Source organism: Mus caroli, chromosome 15 (genome assembly GCF_900094665.2).
Source record: "Mus caroli chromosome 15, CAROLI_EIJ_v1.1, whole genome shotgun sequence".
Taxonomy (NCBI): domain Eukaryota; kingdom Metazoa; phylum Chordata; class Mammalia; order Rodentia; family Muridae; genus Mus; species Mus caroli.
The window spans coordinates 40,497,984-40,513,350 of record NC_034584.1 but is presented as its reverse complement, the minus strand read 5'-3'; the positions used below and the strand labels follow the sequence as shown (position 1 = coordinate 40,513,350).

At 36.6% G+C, this 15,367-nt stretch overlaps 1 non-coding gene across 1 annotated transcript; it reads left to right on the top strand.

The window, feature by feature from the left end:
• Positions 1–3,523: 3,523 nt before the first annotated feature.
• Positions 3,524–3,630, top strand: LOC115029529. Its single transcript, XR_003835090.1, has one exon. It is a non-coding gene; the product is annotated as a U6 spliceosomal RNA (small nuclear RNA).
• Positions 3,631–15,367: the final 11,737 nt, after the last annotated feature.

The following is a 15,367-nucleotide window of genomic DNA, read 5'->3' as shown; positions in this document are numbered from 1 at the left end:
TTGTAAGTACTTGTGTATGGGAGTTACTCAGCTATCTATAGTTCTAAGTATTTACTCCATTTCCTTCTTAGACCACAACCTTTCTTCTTCCTAGGTCACTGTAAATTCCTGGGTATGACAGTGACTCAGCTATCTATGCCCAGGGTCAGCTCAAAGACTGCCTAGGACATTGGAACACTGGTGAAGGCTAATCTAACTTAGCTATATGTCAAAATCAATCCTTAGAGGCTATCATAATAAAACAATACTGAAGGAAAGCACACAGTTTCATACACCCTACTAAAGCAAGGACAGATTTGGAGCATCCATTATATAGGATGCCACGGTTCCAGGAGACTAAGTTTCCGTGAACTTTTTGCCTCAGGACTGCATCCAGGTTTCTAGGCCTGTCATTAGAGTCACTACTGGATTGGATGTAGCAATTGGTTATGTCTTTTGCCTTAAAGAAATTTTCCTGTTTCATGAAGTCCCATTTATAAATTCTTGATCTTAGAGCATGAGCCATTGGAGTTCTGTTTAGGAAATTTAATTTCCCCCTCTGGAAATCTATCTGAGGATCAGAAAATTGGAAATAGATCTATCTGAAGATCCAGCAATACCACTCTTGAGAATATATCCAAAAGTTGTCCCACCCTGCCACAGGGGCACATGTTCCACTATGTTCATAGTGGACTTGTTTATGATAGTCAGAACCTGGAAATAATCCAGATGTACCACGACAGAAAAATGGATACAGAAAATGTGGTTTATTTATACAATGGAATACTATTTAGCTATTAAGAATGAGGACATCCTGAGTTTTGCTGGCAAATGGATGGAACTAGAAAATATCATCCTGAGTGAGGTAACTCAGATTCAAAAGAACATGCATGGTATGTACTCACTAATAAGTGGATATTGATAAAAAAAAAGGAAGGAAGGAAGGAAGGAAGGAAGGAAGGAAGGAAGGAAGGAAGGAAGGAAGGAAGGAAGAAAAGAAAAGTACCAAATACCCAAGATACAAACCACAGAACTCAAAAAGGTCAACAAACTGAAAGGCCCAAGTGAGGGTGCCTCAGTCCCACTTGGGAATGAGAAGAAAGCAACCACAATGGGGGATAGAGAGATCTGGGAGGGAAATAGGATGGTGGTGGCTCGAGAGGGGAACATAATCAGGTATTGCATGAGGGAAAGGACTGAAGTTCCTGAGGGCCAGCAAAAACAGAATGGAAACATGCAACCTCAAGAGGGAGGAGGAAGTGGGGACACTCCAGAATGTACCAGAGACCTGGGAGGTGAGAGACTCTCTGGATTCAAAGAGAGGAAGTTTAGATGAAATGCCCTTCATTGATAAGAGGTATCTTGTAGAGTCCACATCCAGCAGGTAGACAGAGCATCAAGTGAGGGATGGGCTTGACATCCCACAGTCAAAACTCTGACCCATAATTGGAGGAACTGCAGGGATGGTAATGGAAAGGAGCCTAAGGAAAAGAAGATCCAGCAACAGACCCAAAGTGAGATACAGACAAAGGTAGGCCCCCAAACCTGACACTATTACTAAGGCTATGGAGTGCTCACAAAAAGGGACCTATCATGACTGCTGCCCTCTGAAAGACCAAAGAAGCAGCTGAAAGAGTCACAGTCAGATATTTGCATGCAACCAATGGACAGAAGCTGCTGGCCTCTTTGGTTGAATTAGGGGAAAGCTGGAAGAAGCTGAGGAGGAGGGTGACCCTGTAGGAGGCCCAGCAGTCCCATTTAACCTTGACCCCAGAAATCTGTCAGATACTGGAGCACCAACCAGGCAACATAATCTAGCTGATATGAGGCCCCCAATACATATGCAACAGAGGACTGCTGGATCTGTGTTTAGTCAGAGAAGATGCACCTAACCCTCACGAGACTGGAGGCCCTAGATAGTTTAGAGGTCTGATGAGGTGGGGTGTGGGGGCATCCTCATGAAGACAGGGGCGGGGAGGAAGTATGGGATGTGGAACAGTCAGAGTGTGGACCAGAAGGGGAATAAAATCTGGAGTTTAAAAAAAAGTAAACAAAAAGAAGAAAATTTGGCATATACAAATACATACATTTGTAAATATTTTAAAAAATGAAAATTCAAATTTGGCCTCCTTCTAAGTGACTCCAAGGGAAAGGGCTTTGTTTTCTTAATGCAACAGCAATTCATTACTGATAATTCAGAGTTAATCACTGATGTATTTCCCTGGTTTAGTATGGAGAAATAGGAGGTAGAGAAACATAAACAATGGAAGCTTTCATGTTAACTAGCATGGTGCCTTAACCAGGTTAATGTTATACACATGCTTAAAATGTATCTTCACAAAGTATTTGTTTTCATGAAAGTTTAAATTTGTGCTCTCTCTCCACCTAATGTTTGACTATGGATCTCTGCATCTGCTTCCATCAGCTGCCACAGAAAATCTCACTCATTAATGTTGGTCTAAGTAATGATCTGAGTATAATAGAATTATTAGGAATCTTCTTGTTGATTTTTTTTCTCTTTTTCGTTTTTTGAGACAGTGTTTCTCTGTATAGCTCTAGATGTCCTGGAACTCACTCTGTAGACCAGGCTGGCCTCGAAATCATAAATCTGCCTGCCTCTGCCTCCCAAGTGCTGGGATTGAAGGCGTGTGCTACCACTGCCTGGCTTATTGATTTTTTTAATGCATACATTTTCTTTTTCTTTTTTTTCATTGTTTACTTAATTTCTTCTTGTATTTATTTTTATATATTTTATTAGATATTTTCTTTATTTACATTTCAAATGTTATTCCCTTTCCTAGTTTCCCCTTTGAAAATCCCCTATCCCCTCCCTCCCTCTGCTCCAACCCACCCACTCCCATTCCCAGACCTGACATTCCTCTATACTTGGGCATAGAACCTTCACAGGACCTAGGGCCTCTCCTCCCGCTGATGACCCTGATGACCGACTAGGCCATCCTCTGCTACATATACAGTTAGAACCACAAGGTCCACCATGTGTTTTCTTTGATACTTCTATCTTATGCCCTTGGGATATCTAGTTTCCTGTTCCTGTTCCTGGTCATCTATGTAGTCTCAGGTGTAGTCTCCATTTGCTGATTGTGTCTACCATAAGTTCTGTGTCTCTATTCCCTCAGCATGCAGCCTATTTTTCATGCAGGGTAGATTGCTGATTGAAGGTTTTGTGACTGGTTGGTGTCTCATCCTCACCACTGGAAGTTGCCTGGCTATGGAAAATGGCTGGTTCAAGCTCCATACCCTCCTCTACTCGGAGTACTTAGTAGGTTCACACATGTAAAACCCTGGGAGTTTCTACTGTACTAGGCTTTCAAATGCCCCCCAACATAATGCCTTCGAATTCAGTCATCTCTTATAGTACACTATTCCTTGATCACTCCCTCAAACCAGATCCCTCTTATTCCCATCTCATCCCTCTCCAATTCCACCTGAGAAATTTTTCTATTTCCTAGATCTTACCTTGCTACTTAGTTTCTCTGGGTCTATGGATTGTAGCATGATTATCCTTTACTTAAAAGCTAATATCATGCTCACTTCGGCAGCACATATACTAAAATTGGAAACATACAGAGAAGATTAGCATGACCCCTGCACAAGGCTGGCAAGCAAATTCATGAAGTGTTCCATATTAGAAAACAACACAAAACAAAATAAAACAAAACAGAACAAAACAAAACAAAAGCTAGTATCTACTTAGAAGTGGTTACATTTGTCTTTCTGGGTCTGGTTTTCTCACCCAAAACATATTTTTTAATCCTCTCTACTTGTCTGCAATTTCCTATTGCCATTGCTTTTATACAGTTGAGACCAACACCTTTTTAAAAAAAAAAATTTAGTCTTCTCTTTAGAGACATCTATGGAGTACTACTCAGCTATTAAAAAGAATGAATTTATGAAAATCCTAGGCAAATGGATGGACCTGGAGGGCATCATTCTGAGTGTGGTAACCCAATCACAAAAGAACTCATACGATATGTACTCACTGATAAGTGGATATTAGCTCAGAAACTTAGGATACCCAAGATATAAGATACAATTTGCTAAACGCATGAGACTCAAGAAGACCAAAGTGTGGACACTTTGCCCCTTCTTAGAACTGGGAACAGAACACCCATGGAAGGAGTTACAGAGACAAAGTTTGGAGCTGTAACAAAGGATGGACCATCTAGAGACTGCCATATCCGGGGATCCGTCCCATAATCAGCTTCCAAACGCTGACACCATTGCATACACTAGCAAGATTTTGCTGAAAGGACCCAGATATAGCTATCTCTTGTGAGACTATACCTGGGCCTAGCAAACACATAAGTAAGTGGATGTTCACAGTCAGCTATTGGATGGATCACAGGGCCCCCAATGGAGGAACTAGAGAAAGTACCCAAGGAGCTAAAGGGATCTGCAACCCTATAGGTGGAACAACATTATGAACTAACCAGTACCCTGGAGCTCTTGTCTCTAGCTGCATATGTATCAAAANATGGCCTAGTNGGCCATCACTGGAAAGAGAGGCCCATTGGACTTGTAAACTTTATATGCCCCAGTACAGGGGAATGCCAGGGCCAAAAAGTGGGAGTGGGTGGGTAGGGGAGTGGGGGGGGAGGGTATGGGGGACTTTTGGGATAGCATTGGAAATGTAAATGAGGAAAATACCTAATAAAAATCTAGAGACATCTATGTTGTTTCTAATAATGGCTATTATGAATAAAGTGAATATAAACATTTGAGGAAGTGTCTTCAAGATAGGATGGGGTGTCCTTTGGGTATATATCCAAAAGTGCTATAGCTAAATCTTGAAGTAGATCGAGCCACAATTTTCCAAGAAATCATCATATTGATTTTCATAATGACTGTACACGGTTGCGTTCCTACCAGCAATGGAAGAGTGTTTGCCTTTATTATATATTAATATATATTCTTTAATATATTCTTTATTGTATATTATGAAATCTGCCATCAACTCCTAAACTAATCCCAGCACACCATTCATTTTCCATTAATTATTTCTATGTAATTATCAAACAATGAAGCATAGACATGAGTGTTTGGTCTGTAATTAATGGAAATTATTAGCACAATCTATCTATTTCCTCAATTGAAATAGTATCTAAACCTTTACTAAAATTAAAAAATATATATTAGAATATATTTTAAAAGGCATTTTATATAACAACTCTCATTCATATCAAAAGCTATGCAAAAGGTTGGAGAGTCCAGAGAGACATTCAGTTCCCTGAAATTGGAGTTCCAGATGTGAGTTGCCATATTGTTAGGGGAACTAGACTTCCTTTTTCGGTAAGAGCAAGAAGTTCTCTTAACTACTGAGCCACCTCTTCACTCCCATTATCCCAATAGCTTAAATAATATTTAGGAAACACTCATCTTTCATTTGCAGTTAAAAAAATAATGATTAATGGAGATAATCTATTATCTCCATTCTTATATGTTTCAGGATTTCTTGTCTAAATCAAAACAAAAAAGAAAATTCAGATTTTCTTAGGAACAGTTCCCCATGGAGACTGTTTCCAGGTGATTCTGCACTGTGCAGATTTACAAAACCAGCTATCAGATTGATCTATATTAACAATCTGCAGTTCATGAATTGCTTATATTATCCAAACAATATTACCAAAGGTAAAAATGAAGGTCTCCTTACTATCCCACCAATACCACTAAGGGATAGGCCTCTGATTTCTATGTGGCAATTAACAAATGTAACACAGGTATTTGGTTGATGTGGCTGTTTGAATGCAATGTCCTCCATAATCTCAAGCGTTTCAACACTTTGTTCCCAGTTGTGAGCTGATGTTTCATCGACAATGCCTGCCATCCTTCTGGTATTACAATTCCACATAAGCCCTTACTTCTGTAAGTGGTCTTGGCCATGATGTTTTATTAGAGCAACAGAAAATATAAGGAATGAAAGCTCATACAAACCAACACTTTTTGAAATAAACAATCTCTATAATTTAATTGGTTCCACATATTGAAGAATATGTGCACAAACAATTCCCAAGTTTTTGGTTTTTGTTTTGTTTTGTTTTGTTTTGTTTTGTTTGGGTGGGGGGCAATGGCAGTCAGAAAGGGAAAAGAAATTGCATTCCTTTCCAACCAGCTAATTATAGCATAAGTTACATTCTCTCTGTAACATATAAAATGTTTCCCAGTTTTTCCATAATCACCTTTGTCTGTCTGTCTGACTGAGTGGCAGGTAGGTAATACTCATGTTTCTTTTGCTAATTATTTCTCATCATTTTGTAAAAGCACCCCTTGCACTTCATCCACCAATCAATTTATTCAGTAACTATGCTAAACTCGTAGAGTCCATGCTCAGAATATAAATCATGTCATGGGTAATTTTCATTCAGTACATGTCTGCCCTTTTCCTTTCATGACTATCTTTACAAATATGTCTCCACGACTTTTAAGAGGCAGTACTTATCATGGTTATAATCAACTACCAGATTTCTGCTGTAACTAAATCACTAACAAACTTATGTCCCAGAATTAATGCTATTTTCTTTGGTTTCTAGAGTCCTAGAAAATATATTGAAGGATCACGACTTCACCAAATTCTACACACAAGCAGACGATAAAGAATTTATGTCAAAATACTTGATATAGAATACTACAAATTAGTCTTACATAATATGGTTCTCTCTTCTGCAATTTAGTCTGCAGATCTGATAGGTTTGTAAGACCAAAAATGCTGTGTCGTTGACTAAGAGAGACCAGGCCTTGCTTGTGACCTGAGGGAGCAGTATCATTACATGAGCTATAAAACCCAATTTCCATAGTACCTCAGTACTGGGTGCATTACAATAAAAAAGGAACAATAAACAGAATGTAGTATTTTTGTCTGAATTCACATATACACTAGTGTCTAGGAGTAAACAGTTCAATTAGAGTCCTGGTATTGATGTTGTTTTTTTCTGCCTGTCTACTCAGCACCAGCAAGAACCCAGATGTTTACTCTAGAGCATCAGCAATCAGAATGGAGTTTTCAAAAGCCAAACTCTAGAGATATCAAAGGATAAGAGCAGTGTCTGTATTTATTTTTATGCTTTGGGCCTCATTATATGGCCAGGAGATTAATATAGCAGACTCTAATTTATTGAAGTCACATTTCACTTAATAGTATTCAATTTTTGTTTGTGTTTGGTCACACCACTATATTATAAATTATAATGAAGTTACACAACTGAGATTTTCTGTTCAATGAACTATGAAAATCATGACTATCCTTCTAAGTACAATTAAAACAAATTATAAAATATTCCTATTACTTTAAAAATTATCTTTTTTTTCTTTACATATAGACAAGAGTTTTGCATTATTTACCTTTTTAAAGTTCACTATAAATTTTAATCTGTATAAAATGTTAAAGGCAAACATATTAAGAAATAAAACATGACTTGGCTCAATTTTTAAAGGTTTTAAAAGTTTCCCACCAATCTTATTCATAGCTGTTTTGTCTTCTGACAACCATCCTGCAGAAATCTAAATAAACCTGGAAGATTGTCACAGATGTGCTATTTATTAAGTCAAAGATAATTTTCATCACCACAGATAAGATTTTATAAGATATTTTCAATAGGCCAGGATGTCAATATTTTAGCATTTATGAGATATTTATGTTTTATATTTTTACCATTTAACAGTCTTCAAATGCTTTATTGTGTGCTTATATCAAAATCAAATCAGAAGTCAGAACAGATATGGATTTATGTTTAATTTGCTAGGCATTGACTTACATAACTTGTGGCTATTTGTTAAATGTATAGAAGTAGGGTTATGCAATACAAGATCTTTTGTTTCTGCTTTATTATCTTAGTATATTTTTCCTGAGCTGTATATTTTGTTACACCCATCAACTGTTTATTTTTAATTTGTAACAGCATAGTTTAAGGTTTAATTTGAGCATTTTAAATGAAATATATTTGAGATTTTATTTAATAGGAGTTCATTAATAGGTCATTCCGAACTGACACATATCTGAAAGATTTTTGTTTCTGTTTATACTTTTTTGTGGATGCATTTGTGGAATCCTTTACTTTCAATTCTACATAATGGATGCATCTCTTCATACTACACTGATAATCTTCTAACCTCAACTTCTTGGCTAAGGCTTTCAGGTTAAAAATTCAGATAAAAGCATGTCTGAATCAGGTTTCTTCTTGATAATTAGCCAAATGACAGTCTTCAGTGAAAATATATCAGCAAGTGAAGAAGGACAGGAAAGCATCAACAAGATTCACAAACTTGTTCAAATGCATCATCGCAGAATGGGCCATATACTGCAATGTGTTTCATTACTCACATATATACTACTTTATGTTTTACGGGCATGTGGGACTCTTTGGCATCAGAGAGCTTAAGTAGAAATATCAGAGTCATCTTCAACTGAACAGTTGCTGAAGCACTGTGAAAAAGCCAGCATGTGGGGCAGGGAGTAAAAATCTTTGTGATTTTGTCAGAATTTTATACATATAGTATTTTGAGCACTGTGTGCATTAGTAGAAAGTTATAACCTAATATACAGAGAAGAGACTATACCTGATCTTTTCTGTACTTTTATCTATTTTATTTTGAGGTTCTGGTAATCTTATCACAAATTACCTAGGCTTCCATGTACAAAAACATACTGAGATATAAGCATAGAAATAGTCACAATAGTCACATGAGTATGCATGTCCATGTAGTGTTTACTCACACACACACACACACACACACACACACACACACAGAGAGAGAGAGAGAGAGAGAGAGAGAGAGAGAGAGAGAGAGAGAACTGATATTTACAAAACCCACATTACATCTTATGTGATATTAATAAACTTTCTATCCAAGAATTCATAACCAAAATGCAGTAAAATTTTGTTAATCTAGATATAGTTTGTTAATTTTAAGGACTTCTTTTTGGTTGGGTCTACCCTAATATTCTTGAGGTAAAATCTATTTTTAAAATGAATCACTAGGAAATAAATTTGAAAGTTTAGCAAGAATGTCACTAGAATGCTCACAATTACAGAAACAATTATCAGATTTTTGGAGTTCAAATGGAACAGATATTTGTAGGCCAGCAGTCTCTACTTACATTCATTTAATTCCTTTGTCTTTCCCATTTAAAGAATCACATAGAGACACTAGACTACTAAGAGTTATACTCCAAGGTAAGTTTGTATAAAGATAAAAGGTTGCTAAAAAGTGTCTTCTTAAATATACTTATCACTTAGGACAATTAATTAGCCATTATGCTGATTTGAAATATTTCAAATGTCTAAGAAGATTGTACCAACTGGAGTATGGGAAAATCTAGTGTCACGTGGCTATAGTTACTCATGCAATCAGTAAGTTTGGATGAACTGAAGAACTGTAGCTTAATGGAGTAACAACACTGTGACTCACTGTTTTTCTTCTATTATGCTAGAAACAGTAATTTTCTGGTGATATCTCTAAAGGGTAAAATAAATTTACAGAAAAATAGTACACTTCAGTTATTAAATCTTTCATTTCAATTAATTATTTTAGTGACCATGACATTTGAAGTACCTTTGGTGCACTCAAATGCATAAATCGTGGATTAGTTTGCAGACAGCATATAGACAAGGTACAGGATACTGAACATACCCTGTTGATCAGAGTGCTGTATATTAACAGCAAATATTAACAAGATGATTATATCCACTATAAATTTGACAGGAATAAAGTTTACTTTACTGATTCCCTTCTTTCACTATCTTCCACATACTTTATGTTGAATGATAGATAGGTTTGGATCAAACAATTGGTTTTCTACTTGTTAATGTGTAATAAAAATATGATCTAGATTCTCTATGATCTAATACCTAATGCTAATGGATTGTGCATATGCAAGTTTTATGTCATTTATTCTCTCAATACTACAACAAATTGCTTTGCTTTGTATGTTGTTAGTACTTTCTAACACTAAATAATATAGCATCAAGAAAATTATCAAAGGATCAAAGAACAAACTGTACTAATGAAGAACTACTAAAGCTAATAGGTAAGTGCATTCTTATTTATGTACCCTTGTGGAAAATTGTGCTGCCCTCTTTTAAGTCTCCATTATAATACTTAACAATAAAATCCTAAATACTTATTTTATAGTGAATTATAACACCTACAGAAACTTTTCATCTCAACTAATAATTGAATCCCACCTCATGTTCACCCTTACAGCCATACCTCTATAAGATTGAGCCTAATACCAAACAATACAAACAGAATAGACACCCTCATATTTCTCTTTTACTTACACATTCTAAGCACTAGTGACATATAATTAAATTTGGAGTGATATACTTTAAAGTAAATTTTAAAAGGAGATAAAAGCAATGTTATATCTATAGTTTTTTAAAGTATATGTTATGTTGTTACTAAACCATTAATATAACCTCAGGGTTAGTTTTGCATCTGATTGAGTTTTAGATCCAGCACATATAATAGGTATGTGTGTTTTCCTAGCACTCTTTTCAAGATAACATGAAAGATTTCTAAAAGAAGTGTTGATGAGAACAGGCAAAACCTTGGACATATATGTCCTCAGCTATATTAGCCTTATGATACAGCAACCTTAAATTATATCAAGATATTCATATAAATAAAGATCACTTAGGATTTAGGAAAGTAAAATTGTATAATTATAACACAAAAATCTTGACTTTATTTTAGGTAAATTTATATTCTTTTTTTTTCTGGATCATCTTTTTTCTTAAAGAGAAAATATCACCACTTACTGAAGAAAACTGATTAATGAGTGTCTATCAATGATACATTGAGTAATTTTCCAACATAAATTTCTTTCTTGCTTCTCAAAACCTGTATGGACTCATAAGCAGTGGGAGTTGATATCAAGTTCTTTGGCTGTGTGTATGAATATATAAAATCAGACGAGAAAATTTTGCTAGAATAAGCTATGAGAACAGGTGGTCCAATTCCTCATGAGACATCATCTTGCTGCATTAGCACTTCATCTTCCACATACATATTTTGATAGTTGTACATTCTTCAGGAAATGAACAGGAACTTTCCTAATGCCATCTCAGAAGAGTAAAACTATTCAATAAAATTCTGGAACCTGTTGGAATAGTACTTCTATAGAATTTTAGTTGTTCCCTATATGATGTCACTGAGGGACAAAACATGGGATTCTCCAGATAAGAACTCAATATCTCAATATCAATTTTTTTCCTGAAAGTAAGGAGTATTAGTTATTTTTCTCATCACTGTGACTCAATGTTTGCCAAAATCCATATTTAAGATAAGAAATTAATTTTTCAACTCACAATAGAGTCCGACAGTTCATCATGATAGAGAAGACAACTAGAGTAACTGATTCCATGTCAATGGTGTGAGTAGGTACAGATCCTTCACTCAGAATAGATAGTCCCTTTGGTTGGTGGTTCAATATCTGGAGTTTCTTTCCAGCAGCTTACAGTTTGAATATTTGATCCCAGTTGTATGCGTTGTTCGAATGTAGTGGAACTAGATCTGTAGTGGTAGGACTTGGAAGGTTTAACCTACTTTAGGTTTTCATCTATCAGCATAACAATGTCAAAAATATTCCCATTTCCGATCAAGAAATATTGACTATGATATCTGGCAAAAGGAAATTTGCAGATGTGATTCAGTTAAAGATCTTGAGGTGAGCATATGTGTTGATCTTTCAGAAGAGAATATTGCCAACATAAGCATCCTTACAAATAATGGTGAGGGGTCATAGAAAGCACGCTGCAAAACTAGACTAAAAGATGGAAGACAAAACCATAAGTGACCCTAGAGACTGAAAGTGTTAAAAAATTTTTCATTTTTTCCATTAATTAATTATTTATTCACTTTTTATCCAGATCACTGCCCTTCTTCTGGTCATCCCTTCAGAAGCCCCCTCACCGCATCTCATCCTTCCTCTATTCCCCATCTATTTTTCCACTGAGGGTGGAGGGTCCCTGTGGGTATCTTTCAACCCAGGTACCTCAAGTCTCTACAGGGCAAGGCATATCCTCTCTCACTGTGGCCAGACAAGGCAGTCCAGTAATGGCAATGAAATCCACAAACAGGTAACAACTTTAAGGATAGCGCCGCGAACACACACTTTAGTATATGGAAGACCCACATAAAGACTGAGCTGCACATCTGCTACATATGTGTGGTGATTCCTACATCCAGTCCTTTTGGTTGGTGATTCAATATCTGAAAGGTACTGAACTTTTTCAAGACACTGTTGGTCTTCCTGTAAATGCTGTATCTCTTTCACAGCCCTCATTCCTTCCCTCAACTATTCCATAAGAATCCCTGAGCTTTGTCGAACGTATGGCTGTGGGTTTCTGCATGTGTTTCAGTCAGCTGCTCTGTGGAGCCACTCAGTGGACATTATGCTAGGCTCCTGTCTGCAAGCATAATAGAGTATCATTAATAGTGTCAGGGATTGTTGCATGGCTATGCAGTGGATTTCAAGATTGGCTTGTTATTGGGTAGCCATTCCCTCAGCTATCTTTTTACCTGACTTTCTTGTAGACAAAACAAATTTTGGGCCTAAAGTATTGGGGGTGGGTTGGTGTCCTTATCTTTCCACTGGGGTGCTTCCTGGCTACAGGTTCCATATCTCCACTGCTAATAGTCTCAGCTAAGGTCACCCCCAAAGACTCCTCCAGACTCCTGCATCCCAGGTCTCTGGAACTTCCTGGAGATGCCCCTCCTCCCTGTGCTCCAGCTACAGATTTCCATTCATTCTCCTGGCTCTTTCCTGAAACCCCATTCTATTCCCTATCTCTTCTCCCACCCAGTCCACTCCCTCCTATGACAATTTTATTCTCTCTTCTAAGAGATATTCAAGCATTCTCCCTTAGGCTTTCCTTACTTGTTTAGCTTCTTTGGGTCTGTGGAATGTATCATGAGTATCCCATACATTATGACTAATATCCACTTACGAGTACATACCATTCATTAATTAAGTCATAGACCCTGAAATAAACCAAACCACCTACAGACACTTGATTTTTGACAAAGAACACAAAAAAATGTACAACAGAAAAAATTAAGCATTTTTAACAAATGCTGTTGGTCCAACTGGATGCCTGCCTGCATGTACAAGAATGCAAATAGATCCTTATCACCCTGCACAAATTCAAGTCCTAGTGTATCAAAGACCTCCTCATAAAACAGGATACATTAAATTCAATAGAAGAGAGAAAGTGAGAAATAACCTTGAACACATTGATACTGGAGACTGAAAGAGGAAAATTACTGGCCACCTGAACTCTTCACCCCAGAGTACATTCTTGAACTCTTCAACTCAGAGTCAGATCCCCTCCCAACTGAGGACTGTTCCAGGAACATTTTTGAGATAAAGGCTTCCTGGAGCAACCTCAAGAACATTTTTGAGATAAGAACCACCTCAGAATGTTCCAATAGATCGGGTACATTGCCAAATATAGGACANGACCCCTTGGTTACGAAAAGCCCCTTGGAAAGCCCCTTGGAAAAACCCTTGGCAAAACCCCTTAGTTACGCAAACTTGTACTTTCCCTGCCCTGCTTCCCCCCTTGGTATTTTCCTATATAAGCCTGTGAAAAATTTGGGTCGGGGTCGATTCTCCTCTACACCATGCTTGGTGTATGAGTTTCGGCCCCAGAGCTCTGGTTCATGTGCTTGCTTGTTGTTGCTTTATTAAATCTTCCTTCCTATATTCTGAGTTCGGTCTCAGTGTCTTCTTGGGTTCGCGGCTGTCCCGAGACTTGAGTGAGGGTCTCCCTTCGGGGGTCTTTCAGAGACAATTTCCTGAACCAATGGCTCAGGTGCTAAGATCAAGAATTGATAAATGGACTTCATGAAACCGAAAAGATTCTGTAAGGCAAAGGACACACTCGATAATGCAATAAAGACAGCCTACCAATTAGGAAAAGATGTTCATTAATCCAATATCTCATAGAGAGATAATATCCAAACTACATTAAGAATTAAAGATGTTAGGCACCAAAAACCCATGTAACCTCAAAAGAGGAAGCTGAAATGACATAGAAGAAATGTTCAACATTCTAGTCAAGGAAATGTAAATCAAAAGGACCCTGAGATTCCATCTTATACCTGTCAGAATGACTAAGATCAAAAACTCAAGTGACAGCACATGCAGTCAAGGGTGTAGAACAAGGGAAAAACTCTTCCATTTCTGGTGGGAGAAAAAGTTTATACAACAATTTGAGAAATCAATTTGGTAATTTTTCAGAAAATTGAAAATAACTCTATTTCAAGACCCAGCTGTACCATTCATGGGCATATACCCAAACAGTGCTGTACCATAACACAAGGACATGTGGTCCACTATGTTCATAGAAGCTTTCTTTATTCATAATAATAAGAAACTAGAAAAATTAGATTACCTTCAACTGAAGAATGAATACAGAAAATGTGGTTCATTTAGATAATTGGATAATATTCAGGAATTAAAAAGTCTTTATTATAATTTCAGGTTGAAAAAAATCAGCCTTAGTATTCAAAATAGCTTCATGAGATTCAATTTGAACTATTAGAAAAGATATTTATAATTCTGACTTTGGTTTTTTTTTTTTTTTTTTTGGTTTTGGTTTTTCGATTGGAGACAGGGTATCTCTGTGTAGCCCTGGCTGTCCTGGAACTCACTCTGTAGATGAGGCTGGCCACAAACTGCTAAATACACCTGCCTCTGCCTCCTGAGTGCTGGGATTAAAGGCGTACGACAACTGCCCAGCTGATTCTGACTTCTTAAACTATAACAGAATAAAACTGTTGTTTTACCTTATTTCATTTGAAATAAATTGCATCAGTAGTAAGGAAACTATGCATGTTTTTAATGGTTCTTAGTTAATTGCAAAAAATATTTTGATTATTTGTATTGTTTTATTTTTCTTTTTATCATTGTGGTTTTTTAATGGATTTGCAAGTTTGGAATTTGTAATGTAATTTTTTACCTTTACTGTTTTGAAGCTGAAGTTAATTTTATATTATTACTTGTGTTCTTGATATTTTTCTATAGATATAATTATAAAAATAGTTTCTTTTGAAAATTTTAAGCTTTTTATGTAGAACATAATAGTCCATTTTGTAGCTAATTTTGACCCATTACCAGAGTAGTATCTTTCTTGTTCTTCTGTCCCTGGCCTTATGAAATTATCTCTTTGCATTACTGAAACACATAATGTTACAGGTCTATTAAAAGCTCCACATGTTTTTTTTCCTCTACATTTGTGATTTCCTCTATATTCATGTAATTTCACCACATACATTAAGTTTTCATTATGAATGTGAAAACTCAGAAAGAGGCTTCGATAGTCTTTCCGTTTCCTTTAAAGCTCCCTTCTATCTTTGATATTATGAC